This window comes from Rattus norvegicus, chromosome 5 (assembly GCF_021556685.1).
Source record: "Rattus norvegicus strain SHRSP/BbbUtx chromosome 5, alternate assembly SHRSP_T2T, whole genome shotgun sequence".
Lineage (NCBI taxonomy): Eukaryota > Metazoa > Chordata > Mammalia > Rodentia > Muridae > Rattus > Rattus norvegicus.
The window spans coordinates 64,713,696-64,738,993 of NC_141538.1; the positions used below are offsets into that span (position 1 = coordinate 64,713,696).

Below are 25,298 nucleotides of genomic sequence, written 5' to 3' on the forward strand. Positions count from 1 at the left end.
ACTTCTAGATTTCCAGAGTCCCCGCTCCCCCGCCAGAGAATAGAAAGATTGCGGGGTACAGCTACTCTGGGCAGAGGCAGGGGTAGTGGTCAGCAGTGCCTAAAGTGAGCCCACTCTCTTCCACTGTCCTCAGCAGGAGAGACTGGGGGCCCAGGGTTGGAAGACAAGAGAAGTATAAAGACCCTCTGTGTTCCCCAGGGTCTCCTACCGCAGGGTAAGAGAGCTGGGAAGCCAGAGCTTAGAAGGGGGGTCATTCCGGGTTCCAGCTCAGGCTGCTGGCCTGGGTGACCTTGGGGTGTCCCTTTCCCTTCCCAGCCTCAGTGTTCCCGTGGGGACGCCGCATGTCCCCCAGGCGGGTGAGCTGGGGAAGGCCAGCGGAGGCAGGGTCTGGGTAGGAGCAGGACCGCCCACTGCGACGGCCCAGGACCTCCGGAGCCCGCGTGGGCGGTGCGTGGGGCTCCTCCCCCGGGGCGGGGGTCGCGGCGCCGGCAGCTGGTGGCCCCGCAGCTGCAGCCTCAGCACCTGCCGCCGCCAGACGGCGCGGGCGCAGCCGGGCCCGGCCTCACCCCCTTCGGGCTGCAGCGGCCGCTTGGGAGGCGGAGCCCGAGCCGAGCCCGAGCCGAGCCGCTGCCCGAGCCTGGCCCGCTACCGTGGCCGCCGCTGGGCGGGGCGCCCCAGCTACTGCTCCCGCCGGCTCCGCGTGCACGCGGGCGGCGCCTCCTCCTCAGGTAAGGGCGAGGCCCCCCACACCGCCGCAAAGTTTTGGGGAGGACCTGGGTCCCCACAACCCAGGCCTGCGTCTCTGGGAGCTGTTTCTCGGCTTCTTCCACGCCGCCCTCCACGCCGTGCTCCCGGGTGACCCGCACCGCTTCTCGTGTCCCCTCTCCCGGCGTCCGTGGCGTGGCCGCCGGCTTGCTTGGGACCTGCAATGGTTAACTCTGTGCATGGGCTCCGTGTGCCTTAAGTTTTCGAGGTCTGCACGGTGTAGTTGTGGGAGGAGCGACCAGCCGCGAGGTAGACCTGGGTTCAGGTGCGGCCGCGGCCAGCGCCAACTTTCTTAGTGACCTCAGATGAGCCCTGCCTGTCCGGTCTTGACTGCCACACCTGGACCAGAGTGGGTTGAGCTGTTTGCCTGGACGATCTACTGAAGCGTCATGCTTGTATCGCTCTGTTTTGAGTGGAGGGGTGCCGGGAGAGTGTTTCAGCTCCAGAGCTCTTGGGGAGTGGAGAGAAATGCTGGAGAGCTGCATATAAGTCAGTATTGGGGGGAGGGGTGACGCCCCTAACCCGCAGCAGCCTTGACTGAGTTTAGGGATGGGTGTGGAGATAGACTCTGGAAATGGAGGACCTCCAAGGGCTAGGGGTCCCGGGGCCAGCCAGGCCGTGTGACCTTGGGTAAGTCCATGGGTTAGGACTGATTTTGGCGCCTCTAAGGCAGGGTGAAAAGTAGTGAGATGTTCATTGAGGTAGGTTACTGTAAACTCTACCGAAGGGGAGTCTCTGAGCTCTGCCTTGCAGGGTCAGTTTGGGTGGAGCCATTAAATCCATCAAGAATCTATCCAGCACTTACAAATTGGTGTTTGGAAAAATAAAGGAAGCATTTGGAGTTTGCTCTAGGAGTCTCAAAATAGACATGGCAAGGGTTGGTGAAAGCGCGCCTTGCCTCCTCCAGTGCATTGGCCCATCATAAAATATTCAACGGCATAATGATTTGTTTTCAAAGTGGCTTATAGATCAGGAAATGTTTCTGTTTGTGAGGCGGTTATTTTTTTTTGCCAAAACCTCACAAAATTGAGGGAGGAAGATAATGCACTGTTGTAGGGCCCCGAAGGAGGCTAGTGGATGCTTATTTCCAGTCTGAGGGGAGGTTGAGATGTTTTACAATTCAGGACATGGAGGCTCACTCTAAATCAGGAATCCTCTGGTGGGTGTTGTGTGTATATGTACGTGGGGCTTCAGAGGCGGACAGTTCAGAAAGGACATGTCTTGACTTCTGGGATCGGTTAATTCTGATGTAGCCGGAGCAAAGTTGAGGACGAGATACCTGACCATGTGTGGTAGAAGGTGAGTTTTGTTCCTCTGTCCGATATCTTGTGCTGCAGTTAGTCTCTCCCCCAGTGAGACGTCTCATGGAAGCAATTTTGCTTGATTTCCTTCCTAGACATGCTGGTTTTAGGTTTCAAGCCTTATGAAGTCAGAAGGCTGGGGAGAATGAGTTTTGTGACTGGGTGGGGTTGTGATACTTGTGTTTGCCTTTCCCAAGTGCTACTCTGAATTAGAGACAAATTTGTCCCTGCCCCCCCCCCAGAGGCATTCAAACACAAGCTTGTCAACCCTTCTTCATCCTCTAGTGCTTGGTTCTGGAGCACTCATTGGGGAAGAGATGAGGAAAACTACTGCATGTTCTTGTGAGGAGAATAAACTTACACCGTGGGGTTTCTGGACTTCATCTCTTGGGACTTGTGCAAATTGACTGTGAATTCCAGCTGGGGAATTGGAGGAGCTGCCATCCAGGAAGGTAGAAGGAAGGCAAGGATCTCAGCAGGGAGGCCATTTTCAAGGAAAGGAGTTGGCTGAGCATTGGCTAGCAAAGTTTAGGTCAGTAGGGAGCATGGAGTCCAGTGGAAGTGCAGAGCAGGCAGAGCCCTCTGAGAGCTGAGGATAGGCAGAAGTGCTTTGGTCTCCACTGGCTGTGGGATTTGGGTCCTCTGACTTTCACTTAACTCATTTATCAAATGAAATTAAAGATAATTGTCAATGCACAAGATAGATCCTAGGTAGATGTGCCTAGCATGGTGTTTGTATATAACAGGCATTTGGTCAGCGTTGGTTCCCTCCATGGCGTGTTCATGGGCAGCAAGTTCAGCGTGTTGCTGTGCACTCGCGGGATATAAACATAGTGTCTTTGTCTTAGTTTCTGCGTTGACTTAGAACCTTTCTACCAGGGTAGAGTCCCGTGACAGTGCGTTCATTCTCAGGGAACCTCCTGATCCCAGAGATGGGCACTTGTTATCTGATCTGATACGGTCATGAGTAGCTTCTAGTGTCCTGTAAATACTAAAAGTGGTGGGGGTTACAGATGGGTTAAATCAGAAGCCTCAACCCTTGCCTCCCACAAGCTTATCACTGTGTGCTCAAGGACCCAGGCAGAAGGATTTGACAGCCAGTTATAAGTACGTCAACTTTGTCCATATATGCTGGGAACTGGGCCGCGGCTCCCTTCTGCTTTTGTGTAGGGTGCTGAACATTGACAGTGATCAAAGAAGAAAGGGACAAATGGTGGGGAATAGCACTCGCCACTGTATTGCTCTGCTTAGCACAACAGTTCCTATGCACTCCCTCCCTGTTCATTCAGTAGTTATTCACAGGGTGGCTACCATGAACCAGAGAATTATTCTAGGAATACAAGAGGCAAGGTATCTGCTTTGTTGAGGTTTATGTTCTGGTCTGAGAAACAGACTAAACAACAAAATACATACATAAGGCAGTTGCAGTTTATGCCGGGAAGGAAATACTTAGGGCAGTATGAGAGAAAGTGAAGGATCATGGGAACATTAGGGATGCTTGTGTAGTCCCCAAAGGAGCTGGGAAGGGGCTGTGTTGAAGCTTCCTGGAAGAGAGTACAGATTGGGGCCACACTGCCTAGATTTGCCTATAGTCCTTACTCTACATATATTCTTCCTTTAGGTTATCTAGTATTTTAAAAAACTGTGTGTGTGTGCACGCGCCACAGTGTGGATATGAAGGTCAGAGGACAAAACAACTTGTGGGAGTTGGTTTTCTCCTTCCATCATGTGAATTGAACTCAGGCTGTAGGACTTGGTAGCAAGGAACATGTTTAGTCTGATTCATCTCAGCAGCTCCAGGTTATTTGATCTTCTGTGATTCCTTGTTTGCTCGCTAGAGTGAATGATAAGGTTGTTGTGAGAATTAAATGTGTTGATACATATAGGGTACATAGAGAGGGGGCTGGAATGGTGGCTCCCAAGGTAAAGGGACATGCTGCCCAGTCTGATGACCTGAGTTCACTTTCCTGGGGCCCACATGGTGGAAAGAGAGAAGCAATTCCCAAAAGTTGTCGTTGACTGTCATGTGCATGCCATGATGCATTCACGTGTGTGTGTGTATGTGTGTGTATGTGTGTGTGTTTGTGTGTGTGTGCTCTCCCGCAAATGCTTGCACATGAGCACTTACACACATGCAAGCAAAATAAATTATATACGTATTAGGTCTATTTTATGTGTGTATTTTGCTTTCATGTCTGTATGTCTGTGTATTACGTGTATATGCCTGGTGGCCCCAGAGGTCAGAAGAGGGCATTGAGTCCCCTGAACCTGGAGTCATGGATGGCTGTGAGCCACCATGTGGATTCTGAGGACTGAACTCAGGTTCTCTGCAAGAGTAGCAACTGCTCTTAACTGCTGAGCCATCTCCCTAACCACCAGTTTAAAAACCAACGAGCAAACAGACAAAAAGTGCTCCGTCTGAGTGCCCTGTAGTGATAAACACCAAATAGAAGAGGCGAAGGGAGTGTCCCAGGTAGAAGGAACAGCATGTCCCAAGGCCTGGGGGTCTCGGTGTGTTCAGGAATGAGATGGGCTGTCTGCCCAGATGCTATTCCCACAGTTACTGTGCACATTCTGCACTGAGATTTCCCGGCCTGCAGTGGAGAACCACGACAGGAGTTCGGAGAGGGATCAACAGGTTGCAGCCCTCACTGGAAGCTGCTGCTGCTGTGTTTGGGAAACCGCATGCTCAGTAGACATTCTGGATGTCTTGTCCCCTCTCTCTGTCTCCATTGCCTTTCTTCTCTCTCACCCCCACTTCCTTTTCTCTTCATGCCCCACCCTCTGTCACCTTCCTCTGTTCCCTATCCATCTTCCCCTTTCTTACTATAAGTTAGTTGTGCACCGATATATGAAGAGAAAGGGGTTGAGTGCCTGGCAGTACCAACCCTGCCACCAAATCCGTCTCCCTGCCTCCTGGCCTCAGGATACTCATGGTCATTACCCCCTCTTTCTCCCAGGCTGGAGACTCCACAGCAGGGGGCAGGCGAATCTAGCACTTTGAGGATGATCACCTATGACCTTGTCCTTTTGACTATTCCTTCTTTCTTGTACTCATTGCGCCCTGGCATTTAACTTCCAAAGTCTCTCCAACCTCCCATCGTTGCAGGCTCACTCTGGATAGCGGGCTTCTGCCATTTCTTACTCAAGCGTGGCTCTGATCACATCCTGTCCTTTCTCATTGACCTCATGTGGTCTCGTGCTGGAAGTTCAGAGTCCTCGGCTTCATAGACAAGACACACACCCTCCTCCTTCACCCCTGTCCTCCGTTCTTAGTCCCTCCCCCACAGCTAGGCCTTGGCCCTCTTAACTCATCTCTGCCTGGCATGTGCCTAGCCTGAGTGGTCTTGGCTAGTCTTGGCTATACTTGGTGAAGACCAAACTCAAGTCCTGCTTCCCCTTGGAAGCTGTCTTTCTAATTGCTGTGTCTAGGGCGTCCATCAACCCCTGATCTCCTCTGGCCCTTGCTACTGCTCATGGAGAAGCGGTTGCTTGAAAGACTTTGTGTGCAGTTGCCTGTGCAGACAGAGACCAACCAGAAGAAGGCCCGGAGTGGCAGGTGTGGTGCCCCGCTTCTCCCCGCCCACCACACCCTCCTTCCACTTGCCTAGCCCTAGTGCTAGCCCCATCACACTCTGGCTGCTCAAGATTGACATCAGAGGTGGTGTGCGGGAAGCTAGAAGCACACTCCTGCTGCATAAGGGCTATGTGTGGTCCTCAGCTGAACTCACTCTAAATTAGGGCCTCATTCAGTGAGGAGTTGATGCTGCCTCAAATTTGAGGAATTTTGAATTTAGCTTTTTCAATGTGACCTATTTTAAATAAGCTATGCTGTGTGCGTTTGGATCTTCCAGCTTTGAACGATAATATTATAAAGAACGTTCTTTCCAAAAATTCATTATTAGGGGAGGGGACGCAAATTACTGAGTTTTCCCAGCCAGCACCTTTACCCACGGAACCAGCTTGCCTGCCCATAAAAAGCATTCTTTACTGTGCCGAAAGACCTGATCCAGTAACCTTTCAGATACCATCTATGCCTGTGTGCTAGTGCCATCCAGGACACACAGTTTTGACGAATGCATGCTGTTGCATTGTTACTATAATCTAATGCATCCACAATCAAGTCTAAGGCTCATGGAAGCAGCAGCAGCAGCAGCAGCAGCAGCAGCAGCAGCAGCAGCAGCAGCAGCAGCAGCAGCAGCTTACGTTTGTTTGGGTAAGCGCAGATCCCTTTCTGCAGCTCTGCAAACAGGACAGTTTGTTTTGCTTTGTTTTTAGATTAAGTCTCTGCCTGAGGGACAGTGAGAAGCCCTGTTTGGTGCTTTGCCAGTCGATATGGAGCCGGAGCTGTTATTTTCACTGATGGGACATGATGTTTTCACAGACTCATCTGATACTTGCAGTGATTAAAGATGGTGCTTCCAATCATCCCCTGAGCCAGCTGCTGAACGACGTGCGCCCTCAATGCTGCTTCTTTTGGAAGAAAGAGAACACACACACACACACACACACACACACACACACACACACACACACACATACACTCACTTCCCAGGCTAGACAAGAGGTGGCAGGAAATATGGAAATATGAAAGTGTATTCTTTTGACCTCTCTTGAGGAATGATCTGAGGACCCAGAAGATTCTGTAAAAGGGCAACATGGCAAATTTTCAAAATCCTGAATGGAAAGAGCTTCAGAGGAATTCATCCGGATGTAACAGTGCTCCTTTCTCTGAGATTTTTGACTTAAGAGAAGACAGATGTGCAGGCAGATGAAATGCTGTACTTCCTGTCCAGAATAAGGACCAGGTGTGGGCTACAGACTCTTAATCTTCCCTACGACCCATCTCCCTCCAAAACACCCATCCCATGGCTAATTTACATATCAATATGTTAAATTGCCAAGTTGCTTCTTTGCTGTGTCCGTTGTAAACACAGAATTCAGAAAGGTGATCTGTAGCCAGACCACCTTGAATGCACATGAATTCATCTGAAAAGCTAAGCAGGGTCAAGAAGAGGGATGCTCTTTATTTCCTCTGAAGATAACTGAGTGTTTGCTCTCTCTGGTATTCCTGGGAAAAGAACGTCAAACTCGGGCTGTGCGTGGCTCTCAGGCACCTGTGCAAGCGCTGTTTGTCGGCTGCTGGTCAGATTGGAAAGTGATGTCTGCCTAGAGCTGCATTTCCGCCTTCTTCCCCTCTGGGGTCAGGAAATGGTTTTTTGTTTGTTTGCTTGGGGTTTTTTTGTTTGTTTGTTTGTTTGTTTGCTTGTTTTGTATATGGGGTAGGAAGAATTGATTGTTTCTTTCAGAGGCTCATTTCTGGGGGTTTCTGCCTTAGTTTTTCACGGAAGCCAGTAATAATAAAAGTGAGGACATGCCTTGTCTTCTGCCCAAAGCCTAAATTCACACATACTTAAAGGATATTTTAGTCACAGACCCTCCAGGCCTGCCCACTAGGGAGCCGGTCAAGCACTTCCTTTGTGTGGTGCAGAAATTCCCCTCACACCCAGCCATCTCCTTGGACCTGACAGGCCACTGGGCACTGTGACCCCACTCTCTGTAGACTCATTGTTAGAAAGTTCTTCCTTATGCTGAGCCAGAAATCTTTCTTGGGCAGTGGTTGCCGTGATGCTTTGATTCTGCTCTTTGAGCCCCCTGCCTCCACCAAAAAGAAATCCATTTCTTCTTCCTCACAATGGCCATACAGCCATTTAGACATTCAGCGTCTGGACCAGGCCCCCACGTCTTCACATCTTCAGGTCTGTCAGTATCTCTATTGTCCAGGGCCACAAGAAGGACTAAGATAGGACACAGCTGTGCAGGGCTCTGTCTGCTCAGCCCAGAAGAGCAAGGCCGCCCTCACCTCACGCCGCCGGGGTCTATACTTGTGTTAGTGTGACTAGAGTTAGAGTCAGAGCCTGCCCTCCAGCAGCCCCACCAAGCAAGGCTCAGCCATCTGTCCCAAGACTCTAATTACAGAGACAAGGGACTGTGAAAAGCAGGTTTGTTCAATGTGACACTGTGGTCCCCTCAAGTCTATCACTGGAACGCTGACACAAGCTTTAGGTTTAAACAGAGGAGAAAGGAACAAGAGGGAAGCGTAAATAATACCGGATTGGGTATGGTTTCAGTGGCCATGGCTTTGGTCTTGCAAGAGGATCCAAAGGGCTTCATAGTGATTGACAGGACAAGTTGGGTGTTCCGTGGTATGGCCTCACCCTCATAGATCATGTCCCACAATTGAGAGGGACTGTCCCTTGAAGTCCTCTTGTTCTATAATCCAGAGTGACTCAAGAGGAAAAAGAGATAGTGAATATCTCCAACCTCTTAACTCTAAAAGGGGACAGTGCTTGAGTGATTAACACGAAGACCTTTCCAGGTAAGCAAGTGACCCACAGTAAAGGAGACAGGCACAAAATGAAGGCTTTTGTCCTGCCTTTTAGGTATCTCATGGGCTCAAGTGAGGCATCTGCTTTTTAGCAAAAGCAGCTTCTAAGTACTTGTTTTATCGGTGCCGCCTGGGCCTGGTGTGTCCTCTATGGGTCCTCCTGACCTGGTTTGTCCTCCATGGGTTCTCCTGGCCCGCTGTGTCCTCCATGGGTCCTCCTGGCCCAGTGTGTCCTCCATGGGTTCTCCTGGCCCGCTGTGTCCTCCATGGGTCCTCCTGGCCCAGTGTGTCCTCCATGGGTCCTCCTGTCCTGGTGTGCTCTCCATGGGTCCTCCCGGCCCAGTATCTCCCTCCATGGGTCCTCCTGGCCCACTGTGTCCTCCATGGGTCCTTCTAGGCCCTGGGTTGGGCCAGTATGGAAGGCTAAGTACATTGTTAAAGCCCAATGGGATTTGAACCAGTGTTGTTACTGGGTTTCCTGGTGAGCAACTCTAGAAGTCAGATACTTCTCTGTCTGACTGTTTCTTAGGTGCTGTATTAATTCCCTGTGGATGCTGTAATAAACCGTCATACCTTGTCTGTTAAAGCTGTAGAGATCCACATGAAGTCCCCAATGCAAAATCAAGGTTTTGACTTTGCTGTCTTTTATGTGGAGGCCTGGGCAGAAGTGGGGTCGGGCCTGGGCATCTCTCTCTCTGCTTTGTTCCTAGAAGGACATTCACGATGGGTACCTGGACGATCCAGGTAGGCTGCTCGTCTAGGGCCCAGTAACAGGTTCTATGCATAAAGACTTTTTGTTCATTCCCACACACGAGCATATTTAAAGAGTCCTTGATTTGAGATTTGTACAGATTTCTTCTAGGGCTCTCTATTTTCCTTGGGTTCTTTTGTTTGTTTGGAAAAATCTTTTTTGTTGTTGGTTTTGGTTTTGGTTTTGGTTTTTGGAGACAGGGTTTCTCTGTGCGGCCCTGGCTGCCTTGGCTGCCCTGGAACTTGCTTTGTAGATCAGGATAGCCTAGATCTCAGGGATCTACCTGGCTCCACTCTTCAAGAGCTGGGATTAAAGGTGTGCACATCAACTGGGAAATTTTTATTACTCTGTGTGTGTGTGTGTGCGCGCTCGCGTGTGTGTGTGTGTGTGGTCTGCATGTATCTGTACCACTTGCCACCCCTGATACCCACTGTGAGCTGCGATGCGGGTGCTTGCAGTTGAACCCAGGTCCTCTGGGAAGAGCCTCCAGTGCAAGATAATCACAGAGTCACCCATCCAGCCTCTCGTGGGCGGACATATCTATCTCTATAATTTTTTTGAAGGACTAACCTCAGAGTTTTGACCCTCCTCTCCTGACTCAGCTTCCTGGTGCCGAGTTTGTAGGAATGCTCCAGCACACCGAGCCTGGCCTCTGCTCTGTGGCCGCCATGTTTTCGCTCTCCTTTAGCAACCTGGTTGCTGTTCTGCTGGCTGCTTGTGGGGTTCTGATCATCTTTCTCCGTTTTATCGGGGTGGAGCGTCTGAGGATTAGGCAGCCCAGAGAAGGGCAGGTCTTTCTGGTGCGCACCCTCATTTCACCAACAGGCTCAGACTTGTAGGTAGAGTTTTATCAATGGGAAGAAGCCACTGCTGTTAAAATATTCATTAGCCGTTCTTAGACTTACAGACGGTCCCCCAGTGAGTGTGCTCTGGGCAGAGGAGACAGGCCAGGGGAGTCTTGTGTCCTCGCATTTCCTTAATGAACTGAAGAAAATAATTTATACACACATCTATTTCTATTTATTTATTTATTTATTTATTTAGAAATCAGGAAATATTTGTTGGCAGCCCTGGAAAGAATGTTGTGTGAGCTCCTTTCCCCTCGTGCAAAGCCCCATGGTCTTTTAAATGTGATCCACAACCTGCTATGGCTCCTGGGATCTCTGACTACAATGCACACAAACATGAGGCAGTCTAGAGCACTCTGCTAGGCAGGTAGCAGAGCTGAGAGAGAGAGAGAGAGAGAGAGAGAGAGAGAGAGAGAGAGAGAGAGAGAGAGAGCGCGAGCGACCCAGTAGGGGGCAGGGGGCAGGGGGCAGGGGGCAGGGGGCAGGGGGCAGGGGGCAGGGGGCAGGGGGCAGGGGGCAGGGGGCAGGGGGCAGGAGGTAGCCTCACAGGGCCTATAGTCTGAGCAGCTCCAGATTCTGCTTGGTACTGTCCCCATGCTCCCAAGGTCCCAGGACCACATCTGCCCAAAGCACCCCCTTAGCCTCTGTTCCTCTCTCAGTCTAATGTTTTGCCAAAGGAGGCCTGTGCAGGGCAGGAAGCCAGGGAGGTGGGGAAGGAGGAGACAGATGAGTCACTCAAGTCCCGGCCTCACCTGCAGCTGACAGTCATTTGGCTCTGGGCAAGGTGCTATACCTTACAAGACCCTTGGACATGCCTTGGGGGATCCCTAGAAAGGCTTCCAGAAGGGACCGGCACTTGAACTGAGCTTCGATGGGTAAGAGATTTAAAAGGGGAAGCAAGGCAGAGCTGTGCATTCAAAGGAACTTAAAGCTACATACAGCCTCACCAGGGACACTTCATGGGTGATATCCAGAGACCAGGATGATGTCTAGGGGCCAGGATACTGGAGCGTAGCTGGACTGTAAGAATCTCAGGTTTGAAAGAGACGTTAGGCTGCAGTAATAAGGAAGATATTAAGCCTGAAGGGCCGGGCAGGAGCAGGGCGGAGACTCATGTTCTGGTTTTGCTAGGTAGCTCTGAGGACGGCGACTTCCATTTCCACAAGCCTGTTTGTTGTAGCCGCTTTGAAACATCCTCCTCTTACCTCTGTCTGGGACGGGATACCTTTATTGGGCTGAGGGAGTGTCTCCTGCCTGCTCACAGTTCAAGATGACACTCCCAGGGTTTCTTCCTCACGGGAGATTTCTATATAGTCCGTCCCACTTTCCTAGGACCTTCTCCCACATAGGCACTGAACCCTTCTAGCTCGTTCTGAAGCTGAGAACCCCTGGGCGCAGGCTCAGCGTCTGTGTTGACTGAAGAAACGAATGAATGACAACGGTAGTGCCTGCTGGCACAGCTGTATCTAGAGTCTGGCTTCCTGCTATCCCATTGCTTTTTTTTTTTTAATGGTTTGTTGCAAATGTGGGTAAGAGCAAATGTGGGCAAGAGCAAATGTGGGCAAGAGCAAATGTGGGCCTCTGGGTTTTGTGAGGTATACCTGCTCCTGGAGTCAGTTTGCTCTGTCAGTCTGTTTGTAAGTGCTAGCAAGAACTCAGAGGTGGGCTTACTGCTCCAGACTCTCTGAGGATGGAGAGGCTGCAGACCTGGCCCCCACCTTCTGAGCTATGCTTCATTGTCCTAGAGAGGCCATGTGGTCCAACCGTGCGGTCCAACTCTTTTTAGTACCCTTAGCCTTAATACTGGAGTCCGAAGGTCTGTGTGATACAGGGAGACGTTTCTGGACTTGTGGCTCCATCAGACCAGGTTTTTCTGGCTTTGTGAACCGAGGCCCACTATTCAGTTGCTTATTCAACTGATTATCAGGGAATGTTAAAACTATAGAAAAGAAAAGCCAGGGAGTGTTCATCTCGCCTTTCTACTCTCTGAAGAGCTGACGTAGAGGAGAGAGAAGATTTCCTTTGGTTGGCCTGGCATGGTGGCACACACCTTTAATGCCAGCACAGAGGTAGAAGCGGGTGGAACTCTAAGAATTTGATGCTAGCCTGGTGTACATAGCAGGTTCCAGACCAGCCAAGGCTACATAGTTAAGACCCTACCTGGGAGTAGGGGAGGGGAGGGGCTTGTTTTGTGTTAGAGACTGTTCAGAACTCAGCTTAATTTTCCCCTAGATTGCCATTCATTTCAAACTCCGTCAAGTTTAAACTCCAACCTCCTGGTTTAAAAACCTTGTAAATTACATGTGTATGTACGTGTTCATGTGAGTACAGGTGCCCTTGGAGGCTAGGGGCGTTGGTCTCCCTGGAGTTGGGGTTACAGGCAGGTGGGAGCTGGGATTCAAACTCGGGTCCTCTGCAGGATCACATGTGCTCTTAACTGATAAGCCATCCTTCTAGCCCGAGTTTCCTGTTTTTTTTTTTTTTTTTCAAGCCCAAAGCATTGGTGGTATTTTCATGTTTTATTCTGTTTCGTTTTTCGAGACAATAGTCCCAGTCAACATCTGTATCATTATCATCGTTCATTCATTTCTTCAGTCAACACAGTTCTCCGAGCCCTGGAATGCTCAGCTTCTGGGCCTGCCTGGGAGAAGGTCCCAGAAAAATGGGACAGTCTATATAGAAGTCCCCTGTGACCAAAGAATCCTGGGAGTGCCCTGCAGTTCTCTGTGTGCCCTGGCTGCCCGGGAACTCTCTCTCTCTAGACCTTGAATTCACAGAACCTCTTGCCTCTGCCCTCCTCTTCCCCCTTCCCTGCCCAGAGTTTGGGGACCTTGGGTTTTATTCTTTGACCAGCTGGTTGTCACCAACTTATGCGAATCTGGAGATTGCTTCTCTGGCTGGCCCAGGTTATTTCTAAAGGTCCTTCCTTGTGCCCTTGACACTGCCTTTTATGCCTCAACACAGATTTGCTGGGCCCCTGCCTGGAGAGCCTTGTTCTAGACTTCAGGAACTGTGTGGATGGGGGCAGTCTCAGTTTTGTAGAGGTCACTGGGAGGAAAAAACCAATCAACCAAACAAAAAAACCCCTAGCAGCTGAGCCGGAGGCTCTGTGTAGTAGGGAATCATTCCTCAGCCCAGGGAATCTGACGAACTTGGGGAATGTCCATCCTTTTGGCCCTTGGGAAGAAGTGTCTAGATCTGCTGGCTGCCTGCATGAGAGCATGAATGGGGAAGCTTGCATTTTTGCCCTGAACTGGAATTGTCAGTGTGGAACGTTGCCTTGGAGATGGCTCGTGTTGGGACCCTCCCTTCTGGCTTCCTCCAGTGAAAAGTCAGAATCTCAAGAACTCATTGACCTTTGTGCACAGAGGCTCTTGGGAGATGCAGCAGGTGAACAAGTGCCACTCGGTGCCTGAGAACCAGCGGCGTAGACGCAAAATTCACACCTGAAGGAAATGACTCCACCTTTTAATAAGACTGTGTTCCAAAACTAATTTTCAAAGACAGTTTCAGTTTTCCCAGCAGTCTGGGCAGCAGATCCATACAGTTTGTGTCTAGGGATCACCTCTCTTGTATTTGCTTTGCTCGACTTAATTTGATTAGATTCTATCCACTTTTATTGACTACCTATTGTAGTTTTTTTTTTTTTTCTTTTCTTTGGAGCTGGGGACCGAACCCAGGGCCTTGCGCTTGCTAGGCAAGCGCTCTACCACTGAGCTAAATCCCCAACCCGACTGCCTATTGTATAAGCTTAGTATGATGTTGAGAGCCTCGGGGTATGAGGGAATGTGTTACCTAGAACTGGAAGTTTCTTTTCTAGCCAGGCTCTCAAGACTTAATGCCCAAGAGTCATGGAACAGCCCTCTATCCACTAGGAATTGCTGATTGGTTTGTGAGTCAGAGTTCCTGCCCCGGGCCCTGAGATCTAGAAGGACAGATGCTGAAGAGGCTTCTCCAGGAAGGCTCTTAGATGAATCTGCAGGCAAAGATCACAGTCTGAACTGAACTCGGGGAAGAGAGTGGGGCTCAGGTTGAGGCAGCTCGGCATGCGGACTTGACCTGAGCTAACTTTGGTCTTGTCTTTGGCTTCTCTCCCCAGGTCGTGGGGATGAAAATATGCCCTCTGTGCCTGGTGCTCTGTCTAGCAAGCTTCTGGACTTTGCTCTTGTGAGCCCTCCCCCTCCATCCCCGATTAGCCCTGACCCTGTCCTGGCTTCTCATAGGACTCTGGCTGTCCTTCCCCTTTAGCATGGGGCCGGGGGCAGCACAGACTTCCCACCTCATCCCAACAGATAGCATCAGGATAAAGAAAGGCTAAATAAATGACCGATGTGTCACTTGTCTGGCTCACCTGCTGTACCTGAAATAAATGTTTGCTGAGAGGCATGGAGGGCACGGGGATGAACTAGGGAGGCCACTGAGGAGTCCTCAGAGGCGGGAGAGAGAAAGAACCCTTTAGAAGAACAGGCTGCTCGCTTCCTGACGCTCAGAAACACACTGTAAAGAAAGGCTCAAGAGTACTACTGACACCCAACGCTTTGGGGAGATCTGCAAATCAAAGAGCTGCAAATGAAGGCAGCGCCTTATTACTTTCTTATTTTCGAGAGAGTCTTATGTAGCCCAGGCTGACCTCTGGACTCTCTGTGTAGTTAATGATGTCCTTGGCTTTCCAATCCTTCTGCCTTCCCTTCTCAGCTGTTGGATTTACAAGTGCATGCCCACATACCTGGTCATGTCTAGTGCTTGGGATCAAACCCAGGGCCTTGGTCATGCTGGACAAGCGTTCTACCAAGGGGCACATCCCCAGCTGCAATATTCTCTTTATACTTCTATCAAATTAAGGGACGACGAGCATTTGGGGGAAGTGACTCTCCCACAGATGGATGGAGTTGGATTGAGATAACCTTTGGCAGGCATTTTGACTGTATCAGCTTTCAAAACTCAGCTGGGTTTGGTGCGGGCTTGTAACACAAGTGGGAGGAGGTGTGCATGCGCCTCTGGGGTTCAGGACTTTAATTCCATCCTTGGCTATATAGCAAATTCAAAGCCAGCCTGGGCTACACACCATCTCCCAGAATCAAACTGAACCAAACCAAACATCCCCCTACACTAGTAGGCCAGTGCTAAGAGAACAGTCAGAGATGTATGAGACAGGGTGTCTATCTCGGCATGGTTTGCAAGACACGGAAAAACAACCAGCTATCCCAGCAGTAGGGTATCATAAAGGATGTTTCTACCTAGAGGACATTCTTAACTGTAGCAGAATAGTAAAAGGCACAAGGGAAACTAGGTTGCAACGCATCTGAAAGGTAAGTTCTCAAGTTAGGTTGAAAAATGTGTGTTTTCATACAAAAGGAAGGATAATTAGTACCTTGGAGATTCTAGAGAGTATTTTCTTATCTCTAAAAGATGAAAAATTTTCTGCCAGGCACATGCATTGCTCTTATAATCTGAGAGAGAAAAATCATGTTATTTAAGAACCAAGAAACTCAAGCATTGTTTGAGCTCAGGCGCATCGAAAGCTGGCCCGGCACATCATCTATCTTGCAGATTTCCAGACAGGCAGCATTTTCGAAGGCAGCGTGGTCTTGGGTCCATTTGTGTGAGTATTTATAGAAGCGAAAGCATCGAGGGGGGAGGAAATAGATTGATTTTTTTCCCCTTGAACTTTTGAAATTATTTTCTCCACTCCATTTGTAATTGAACCTTCGTGGCTATTCTTATTTCTTCCTTTCTTGAGCACCACGTTAGGCCTAAAAATATTAGCTGGCTTAGGATGTGGGTTTTGCTAAAATAATTCCCCTTGAAGTCTTCGTGGGGTCCTCGAATGCTTCAAAATGAGATCCCAAAGAAGACTACCCTCTGACATTTATTTTGCCCTTCCATTTGATGTGTTTTGACCTTCATTGTCTAGCAACCTTAGACCCCCCGACACTGGAGACCACTCTGGAACGGTTGGAATAATGGACCCCATCAACCATAAAAGGAAGTGACCTAGGGGATGTGTGGCACGTCTGGGTACTGTCTGGTGAAGAGGTTGATGTGGGGGCCAATGTGGCATCACCTTATCCTGTAGATGTAACATTAGTCTGCAGAAAAAGAGATCAGAGCTGGGGAGCATCTCGTTAAATATTAATTATAGTGATGCCTTCTGCCACGCATCTTCAGAGAGCTCTGGGCATTCACAGACATTACCTCATCGTTCATTCTCACAGTGTTATTGGGTGAGAAGTCGACAGTAAGGGCTTTGCTCTCTGTGCAGGCTCAGCCTAACAAATATTTTATTATTTTATATCCACGTTGCTAATTACCCTTCCAGACTTTTCAGTGTATTTCTAATTTAGATTTTATTTTAGTGTGTGTGTGTGTGTGTGTGTGTGTGTGTGTGTGTGTGTGTGTATGCATGGGCATACCATGTGGAGGTCAGAGGGTAACTTTATGGGAGTTGGTTCTCTCCTCTCATCTTGGGATCTAGAGTCAGACTCAGGTCAGCATACATCCCTGGCAAGCATGCTTACTGAGCAATCTCACTGTTTCGAAACAGGGTCTCCTGTCACCTAAGCAGGTCTTGAACTCCTTGTATATCCAAGAGAATGACTTTGAATTCTGATCCACCTGTCTCCACCACCTAGGTGCTGGGACCACAGGTACTCCCAATTTATGCAGTGCTGGAAATCAGTATTAGGCAAGTATTCTCCTGACTGAACCCCATCTCCAGGGCCTTGTCCCCTCTCTCCTTTGAAACAGGATGTTCTTACTGTGTAGCCTTTGATGTCCTGGAACTCACAATCCTCCTGCCTCAGCTTCCCAAGTATGTCACAGCCTCTGGCCTCCCTAGCAAATGTTTTGAACGGTTAAACTTAGGAGTGGTCAGGACTGGATAACAGAAAAGGAAGCCTAAGGTGGGTTTGGTTTGGTTTGGTATGTCTTCCTCAAAGCCGCTCTGCATTCCTCATGAGTAAAATGGCCTCCCACCACTTTCTCCCACCAACACTTACTGAGTTTTTACCATGAGCAGGGCAGATTGCTGGGATAATCCAGGGAGTAAAATTTAACCTACTTACTCTACACATGTCTGATGATGTCGCTTCTCTATGTCATCCCTACCCTCATGTCTCAACCTTATTTCACTTCATATACCCTTTGTCTGTCTGTCTGTCTCTCTCTCTCTCTCTCTCTCTCTCTCTCTCTCTCTCTCTCTCTCTCTCTTTCCCCACCCTCCCGTTTTGTAGAGACAGGGTCTTTACATAGCCTTGTCTGTCCTGGAATTCACAATGTAAACCAGGCTGATCTGAGTGCCAGGATTAAAGGTACGCACTAATGTCTAGCTATCTTTTGTTCCTTAATGATAGGAACTTCAGGTCTTGATGATAGCCCAGTGCCATCTCCTGTGTCCTTTCTCTTTGCTAATGGCTTTCTGCCCAGTTTTGCAGGACCCCCTCTCCTATGCTACAGAGATAGGTCCCCTCCTGTACAGGGCCTCCCCGGTATCTCCCTCTACTGTGAGTTCTCCCACAGACTCCTAGGCTTCCTACCAGCTGCCCTTCCTTCGTGATTAGTGGCTCATGTGTGCTCCTTGACGACATACCTAGCTGGTTTTTACTGTAGAGGCAGGTTGGTTGTCTTTATGTCTCTCTTAGCACCTTGCATATACATTGTATATGTAAATGCTCACTGAGGAAAGAGCGAAAATGGTCAGTGTTAGGCTAGAGGTCTGTGGTCTGTGCCGAGTCCCAAGGGATATGAAGTACAGAGGTCACTGACAGAATGCCACTTGGCCTGACCTCCTTCCTTTGATCCCATTCACTGCAGCCCTTGCTGCCTACCTGCCTGCTGTGCACATGCCCACGCCAGCATTCTTCATTGTTTCATTGTATCGTTCTTCATTGTTTCTCTGTGTACTAAGTATCTTTCTTCTCTTCCCGGTGTTCTAGGGCAGGTGAGCAGAGACAATGAGAAGGCTTGGAAGGTTATCTTACTTTTTCGTATTCTTTTCCCACCTCCTGTGCTGGTTAGGTATCCACCATGCACACTATCCTGAAATTGCAAAGATCTCTATTCCAAGCCTTCTCCGTTCCTGAGAATGGGGTCCCTGATCACTTTGTGTTCCACCTGGGGCAGGCTGCACGAGGCTGGGCAGGTTATTTAATCATCCTGTGTCGTCATTTCCCCATCTGTTAAGGGAGGATAATATGCTTGGGGGTGACCTGCCGCTCTGGGCTCCCGTGAGGCTTAGTGGACTAATGCTCTTGCTATTAATGTCAGCTGAAGATGCCTGGGCAGAAGCAGCTGGGGACCAGGTGCTGGGTCCCTACCGAATGGATTCGTCTTAAGACCTTGGGTGTTACTGTCTGTGTTGCCCTTGGCACAGAGGAAGCCAGTGTGCCAATCAAGAGCCTCTAAGGTTTCCTTCTCCATCTGGCACAAGTGGCTGAGGTCTTGGGAATGACAATGGCATCCAGAGGACTTCCGGGCTTGGTGCGCTGAAAGGAGAGAAGCCAGCCTTGTGTTGAAAGCACTGCTGCAGCCCAGCATCAGCAGATAGGAGGGTCCAGCCCTGGGAGCAGTGGGGCCTGGCCCAGGGACCGTCCAGCTGTGCCCACATGGCCTCACCATCCTTCTCATCCCACCTATTGATGAGCTTCGGAACAGTCAGTCATTGGATACTCACATTCCTGTGGCTGCAGTCCTGGGGATGTTGGCCTTTTATCTTTAAGGATAACCTGGGCACAGTGTCCTGGGATGAAGAGCGATGTCAGTGTGCAGAAGAGGTGAGGGATTCATGCCTTGGAGGAGTCCTTTCAGCTCAGACTGACTGGTGAGTGGTCATGTCTCACTCTGAGACAAGTCCCGTTTTCTCTGGACTGCACTCAGAAAGGGAACCGCTCTGCCATTCAATTGTAATAACTACTCTGTACATGTGTATCTGCAGCAATAAACATACTATGGAAATAGATTTAAATATATGTATATTTAAATATTCATTTCCGTAGCAGGTTCGTTCTCAAGCATTCCTTACAAAATCTGAGCAAAGGCCCCCTTTTATTCTTAATGACAGTACAATTATCAAAGTTTCTTCTCAAATGTATCTGGCAAATCTCTCTTATGTGTGTGCTGGCAAACACTTGTATCGTTAATCATCTGTGTGTAGAAAGGCATAATTATCAAATACTTCTGGCACTAAGTTGCTCACAGGTTTTCCAAATTATAGGATTGTAGGATGTAAATACCAAGAAAGGAGATCTTGCGCTTATCTCGAGGGTTCCTTTGTTTCTGTGTTTGTTGTGGGCATGGGGTGTGGGTGCCAGAGGACAATGGTGAAGGTCAAAGGGCTACTTCGGGAGTTGGCTTTCTCCTTCCATGATGTGGGGCTTCAGGGATCAAACTCAGAAAGCACCTTTATCCAGCTCTAACTCCAGATCTCCTGTAGCACAATGGTGTCCTAATCCGGTAATGAGTGGGCTTGGGTTACAGAGTGACCTAGTGATAGGATGGGAACAGTTTTTACAGACCCTCATTCAAGTTCAGACCTCCCCACTCTATGTTTGTACCCCTTTAGACAGTGTAGACTTTCACCTCTGAATTACACATAAGATGGGGGGGGGGGGAGGATACAGTTTGAACTTTGCCCTACGCTTTGATCTAATTAAAATGAAATTTCTAGTCTTTGAAAAATGCCCCTGCCATACCGTGGCTGACCTAACAGCTGGCTCTGTGGGAGGACAGGGAGATCAAGGACATTATCAGCTGCACAGTGATTTCAAAGCTAGCCTGGGCTACACGGACTGTCGCAAACAAACAAAACAAACAAACAATGAAAATAAAGCAAGGAGGGAAGGAAACTGAGTAATGGTGCCGACTGCAGAAGTCGTGACTCAGCACCCTGTAGAAAACCACTGACAAGTTTTGGTGTTTTCTGTTTGTTTTGTTTTCTGAAACACATGTCTTCTTGGCTGGCCTGGAACTAGCTCTGTAAACCAGACTGACCTCCAAACTCACTGAGATCTGCCTGTCTCTGCTTCCCAAGTGCTGGGGCTAAAGGTGTGTGCGGCCATGCCTAGGTTGACAGCAGAATTTTTGACATGGGAGACTTGGGGCTAAGTCGAGTACCTTCTAGGAAAGAGAGAGAACGTAGAGGCAGGGGTGCTGTGGGCAGGTTGGACGGAGGTTATTTGAAGGTGATTAGAAGAAAATGAGGCTGGGAAAGTAGGCCAGGACCCAAGGCTGGGGGCTTTTCCTGTATCCAACTAGGAGCCGTTCTTCATCCTGGAGGCAGTAGGGAGCCATTGAAAGGTTTCTCATAAGCGAGACCTGAGCAGAACTGTTTCCAGCGCGGTTAGCCAGCAGTATGGGACAGAACTGTGAGGGGAGACTCCTGTTAGTCTCGCTCTGTAACTTTTGCCTCAGGGTGTTGATGGATTGGAAATTGCCTTAATGTTTAATTAGGAGGTAATTGCTTTTCTTATGATGGTCATTGGATTCTGAAAGGGCATGATTATTGTCTGGGGGAAGCAGATCTAATTTTATAATTGGGAATGCACAGGAAAACAGACATCGCTTAACAGAAAGGCTTTGTGGGAAACTTGTAAAACAAACTGCCTCCTTCCTTCCCTCTTTCCTTTTTAACATTTTCTTTTAGACATTTGTACTGACTTCACTCAGTAATGATCTGGGGATGCCAGGTCCCTTAAAACCAACCAGTAGCAAACACCTAAACTGGGGCTTCTGTTCACTTTCTCTAACTCTTGTCTGTCTTCCTTCTCACTCAAGACTGACCTTGTTAAAGCTCCCGGAGGAAGCTCATCGTTCAAGGATCTGACACACCAGTGGTGGCTATGTTAGTAGCTTAGGAAAGAACGCCTTCATTACTGGTCATGTATGGGGTAGACCGTTACTGTTGATTTTTCTGGCCTGAGCATTGGTCAGTTTGCACCATTGACTTCAGTCACTCAGCCGGTATGCACTGAGCATCTATCCCACAGTGGAGATTCATGTGAACCAGAGAACTAGGGTATAAGACTTACTGTCTATTGACGCATGGTCAATGTTGTTTGAGGGAAGGCACTGTGGACTCTGGAGCACCTCACCCAGAGTTGGAGAAACTTAAAAATCAACTGGGGTGATTAGTAATTGTCGAGAGTTGGTTGAGGACACAGGGACATGGTAGCGTCTAATTCTGAGTCCGGGGGGCTTCACAGGGAGCCGTGAAATGCTCTGAAGTTGATTGTGATGGTGGATGTTCAACTCCATGGCTGTGCTGAAAAGCAATGACTTGTGTAATCATAACTCAGTAAGGCTCAATGGTAGATAGAGTGGCTGCCTAGTGTGTGTGAGGCCCTGGGTTTGAGCCCCAGCTCTACAGAAACACAAACAGAACAGTAGCAAGATGGTAATGACTTCCCTACTCTACGGGGGTGGCAGCAGTAGGAAGACTAGACTTGGCAATGGAAGGTTCTGATCCGTGAGCAAGAGCTCGAGGAGCTGGAACCCTCTGGAATGTGAGAGTATTGAGAGAGAAGAAAGCAAGGAGGGGAGAGAGGGGGGGGGGAGAGAGAGAGAGAGAGAGAGAGAGAGAGAGAGAGAAAGAGAGAGGAGAAACAGACAGACAGAGACAAACAGAGAGAGAGAGGAGAAACAGACAGAGAGACAGAGACAAACAGAGAGAGACAGAGACAGACAGACAGACAGAGACAGAGACAGACAGACAGACAGAGACAGAGACAGACAGACAGACAGAGACAGAGACAGACAGACAGACAGAGACATGGGAGCTGACCACTTAGGGCCTTGATGGCCCAGAAATGATTATAGCCGCTACCATTTGTGCCTCGCTCGCTTCTACACCAGCACAGCATGTTCCGAGCAGTTACACGCATTCCTTCCTTTGAGCTCACAAGAGCCTTGTGAGACAGGTGCTGTCGTTATCAGCACTTTATCAGTGGGGAGTAAATCTGTTCCCAGTCATCCATCGAATGAAGTGGCAGAACTGAGACAGAAGCCCAGGGCTCACTGTGAGAACCTCATAAATCACCCTAAAAGTTATGGGGTGACAGAGTTCTGTGCAGGAGAGTGACAGTCAGATTTACCTCATAGAAGATCATTCCATGATACGTGGTGTCGATGAGAGATGGAAACACCACAGCCAGGGGACCGGGTGCAGTGGCCCACCTCCGACACCATACCAGCTCCACCCTGTGCAGTGGTCTGGGAAGAAAGGTTTAAGGAGTCACATTCACAGGAGCCAGGGAGTGGCTGGATTTTTGCTGTTGCTTTGGTCTTTGTTTGTTGGTGTTTTTTTCTTTCTCGTTTTGTCTTAGCAAGACCAGAGCTCATACCCAGGGCCTCATGCATGCTAAGCCAGCACTAACCACTGAGCTATATATCCACGGCTCCCAAACTCGGATGGATGAACCCTAAACCTGGGTTCTGGGCTTGGGAAGGAGAGCGGGGAGGGACTTTTGTTGCTGTTGATGCAGGTGCCAGGGTCTTGCCCTCGTGTGAGCTTGCTAGTGGCTACTTGTGACAGAATAAATCCAATTTCTGACTTCTCTTCCAGTCAGAATCTTAGTGGGTGTGGCAGGGCTTTGGGATGGGACTAGACCTAAGAGATGCGGGTACAGGGAAGGGATGCTCTTGCAGAGGCAGACTTGAGGTCACCTGAGGTGTGCAGCTGCTTCTGCTCAGACCGCCGGGCCTTCATTCAGCCCATCCGGACTCTCCAGAGAACCTTGGCTCTGCCCCTCCCCAGAGACCTCTCCCATCATTAGACGAGGTTTCCTTGCTGCACAATCTGTGAAGCCAGACACTAAAGTACACACTCCAAGGATTCCCTGCCCGAACCGGAAACACATTACACGTTAAACCAGATTCGTGTTTCTTGCCTGTCTATGCCCAGTGTTACATAGGGTTTGGTTCCTCCAGAAGGCAATGGCTTTGCAGATTATAGTTTTATATATAGGTATATAGCCTGTAGTTTACGGCCCACATTAAATCAAAGTGCTTGACTTGACAGCAGTTTCCGGAATGCTCTGTGATTTCTGGTTAGTAGTAGTTAAAGTTTCGGCGAGGAGGGGCGCAGCTCTGTCTGCCAGTCACTCTGGTTTTCTTTCCTACAGAACCGCACAGGCCTTTAGTTGCCTGTCCCATCTCCTCTTCCCATGGCCAAAGCTGGGCACTGCTGAGGCTAGGGACAGGGCCGAATGCTTCACAAGGGCTGGCGTTCTGTATTTCTGAGCCTTGTACTGTGGGGGGAATTCCTGAATCTCATTGGCATCCTTTCACAGCTGTCGGCGCTGCTCTTAACGGCTGCCGTCACCCAACAGCTGATCCGACTCCCTGAATCATTCCCTGTAAACTGTGCAGTTCTACAAGAGGGAGGTTTCCGAGCAGAATACTTAATTAGGGCTTAATTAAGACAGCCAGAGTAACCCTTTGGCCTGAACCTTGTGCAGGGTCCTGATTGGCAGATGGCACCTGGCACTCTTGGCCGCCTGACAGCAATCAGGCCTCAAGCAGAGACAAGCCAGACCCATGCTGCCCTGGAGGAAGTATTTCTTAGCCTCCTTGTCAGAATGTGTTGTGCATCCTTCTTCTTGACGATTCCACACTCTGAACTGTATTGGTGAAGAGTGTATTTCACCTTCTCTAGAACATAAGGATTTCAAGGGCAAGGGCCATGACTGGATAACCTGGGTCCCCGCTGTCATGCCCAGCACAGGTCCCAGTGAAAGACACTGGTAGAATGGGCACTCTGACTTAGACTCCGCCCCTTTAACTAGAGATGGCTGAAAACTAGAGTCTGAACTCCAGAGTGTGGATCCAAAAAGTGAACAGTTAAAGCCATGGGAGGTACCTCATCTGTGGGAAGGTATGGGCTTCAGACGAGGGTTATCGGGGAGAACAAAGTCTTGCTGTCACAGGCCATGGGTCACAGCCCTGAGAAGCATGCCTTGGGCCTGGCTCTGGAAGCCATTGTTGATAGACTGTGCTGTGATTGTGGCTGTCTTTGATCTGGTAGGATTGGGAGCCCACCTCACTTCCTAGACAGACACATGGAATCACAGCTCAGTCCATTAGAGTAGCGAGCCATGGCTCCAGGAACCCTCAGACTAAATTCCCCAAGCAGTCGTGGATTTTGGTTTTGGCGTTCATGGTATCAGAGATGCCCAGAGGGTTTTGGAAATTTGCTGGTGCCTAGTGTCACGATACATCATTTCACAGTAGAAACACAGATCTAGATCTTAGTCCATACTCTATAGTGTGGTCAGATTAGTCCCAGACGGTCGTCAATAGTTCTTCTACTGATGAGAATGAAGGCATTTGTAATAACCAACGTGTCTGTGGAGAAGGGGGAGACTCCACTCGGTGCTTGGAGGATACTCAATGCTGCAGGCTCTGAAGACCTCTGTGCTGAGATGGTCCCTGCAGACTTCCAGCCCTGCTCCTGGGCACGATGTGCACATGTGTAGCGTCGAGCTCCTCCAATGAAGGCCCTAATCAACAATTTGGATTCCTTTTTCTTTTTTTGGAGCTGAGGACCGAACCCAGGGCCTTGTGCTTGCGAGGCAAGCACTCTACCACTGAGCTAAATCCCCAACCCCCAATCTGGATTCCTTATAGGGTGCATTTTGTTAGCTCCCTTTACATATATCTGACCACGTCAGTCGCACACTTTTTGCAATAGTAAAATGCACGATATAAAATTTACCTTTTATTCCTTATTTCACATTGTTGTATGTGTGTGTGCATGTGCGTGTGCGTGTGTGTGTGTGTGTGTGTGTGTGTGTACATGCACAAATGCACTTGGAGGTCAGAGAACGATTTTCTGGAGTTGGCTCTCTCCTCCCACCGTGTGAATCCCAAGGGTTAAACTCAGTCTTCAGGTTTGGTGGCAGGTGCCTTCACCTACTGAGCCATCTCCAGCCCTGGCCATTTCAGTGTATACAGTGTGGTGGTGTTTAGATAGACTCACACTGTTATTCAGTGTATACAGCGTGGCGGTGTTTACATAGACTCACACTGTTATATAATCATTACTGCTATCTAGTTTAAAGTTTTCATCATCCCCCACATAAACCCTGTACCCATGAAGCAGCACTTTTCAGCCCCTCCTTCTGACAGGCCCTGGCAACCACCAGTGTGCTTCCCGTCTCTACATAGCCTTGCTGTCTCTGGACATTAAATATAAATGGGAGCCTATAATATTTTATCTTTTGTGCCTAGCTTCTTCAATCCACATGGTTTAA

At 49.2% G+C, this 25,298-nt stretch overlaps 1 protein-coding gene across 4 annotated transcripts in view; it reads left to right on the forward strand.

The window, feature by feature from the left end:
• Positions 1-25,298, forward strand: part of Frmpd1 (FERM and PDZ domain containing 1) — a 167,029-nt gene that overhangs the window by 64,061 nt on the left and 77,670 nt on the right. The window contains 1 exon segment of one of the 4 annotated variants that reach the window (NM_001107937.2): positions 603-728. The exons of 1 other annotated variant lie outside the window; for it this stretch is intronic. The gene's annotated coding sequence lies outside the window, so the exon portion shown is untranslated. 4 annotated transcript variants of the gene reach the window in all.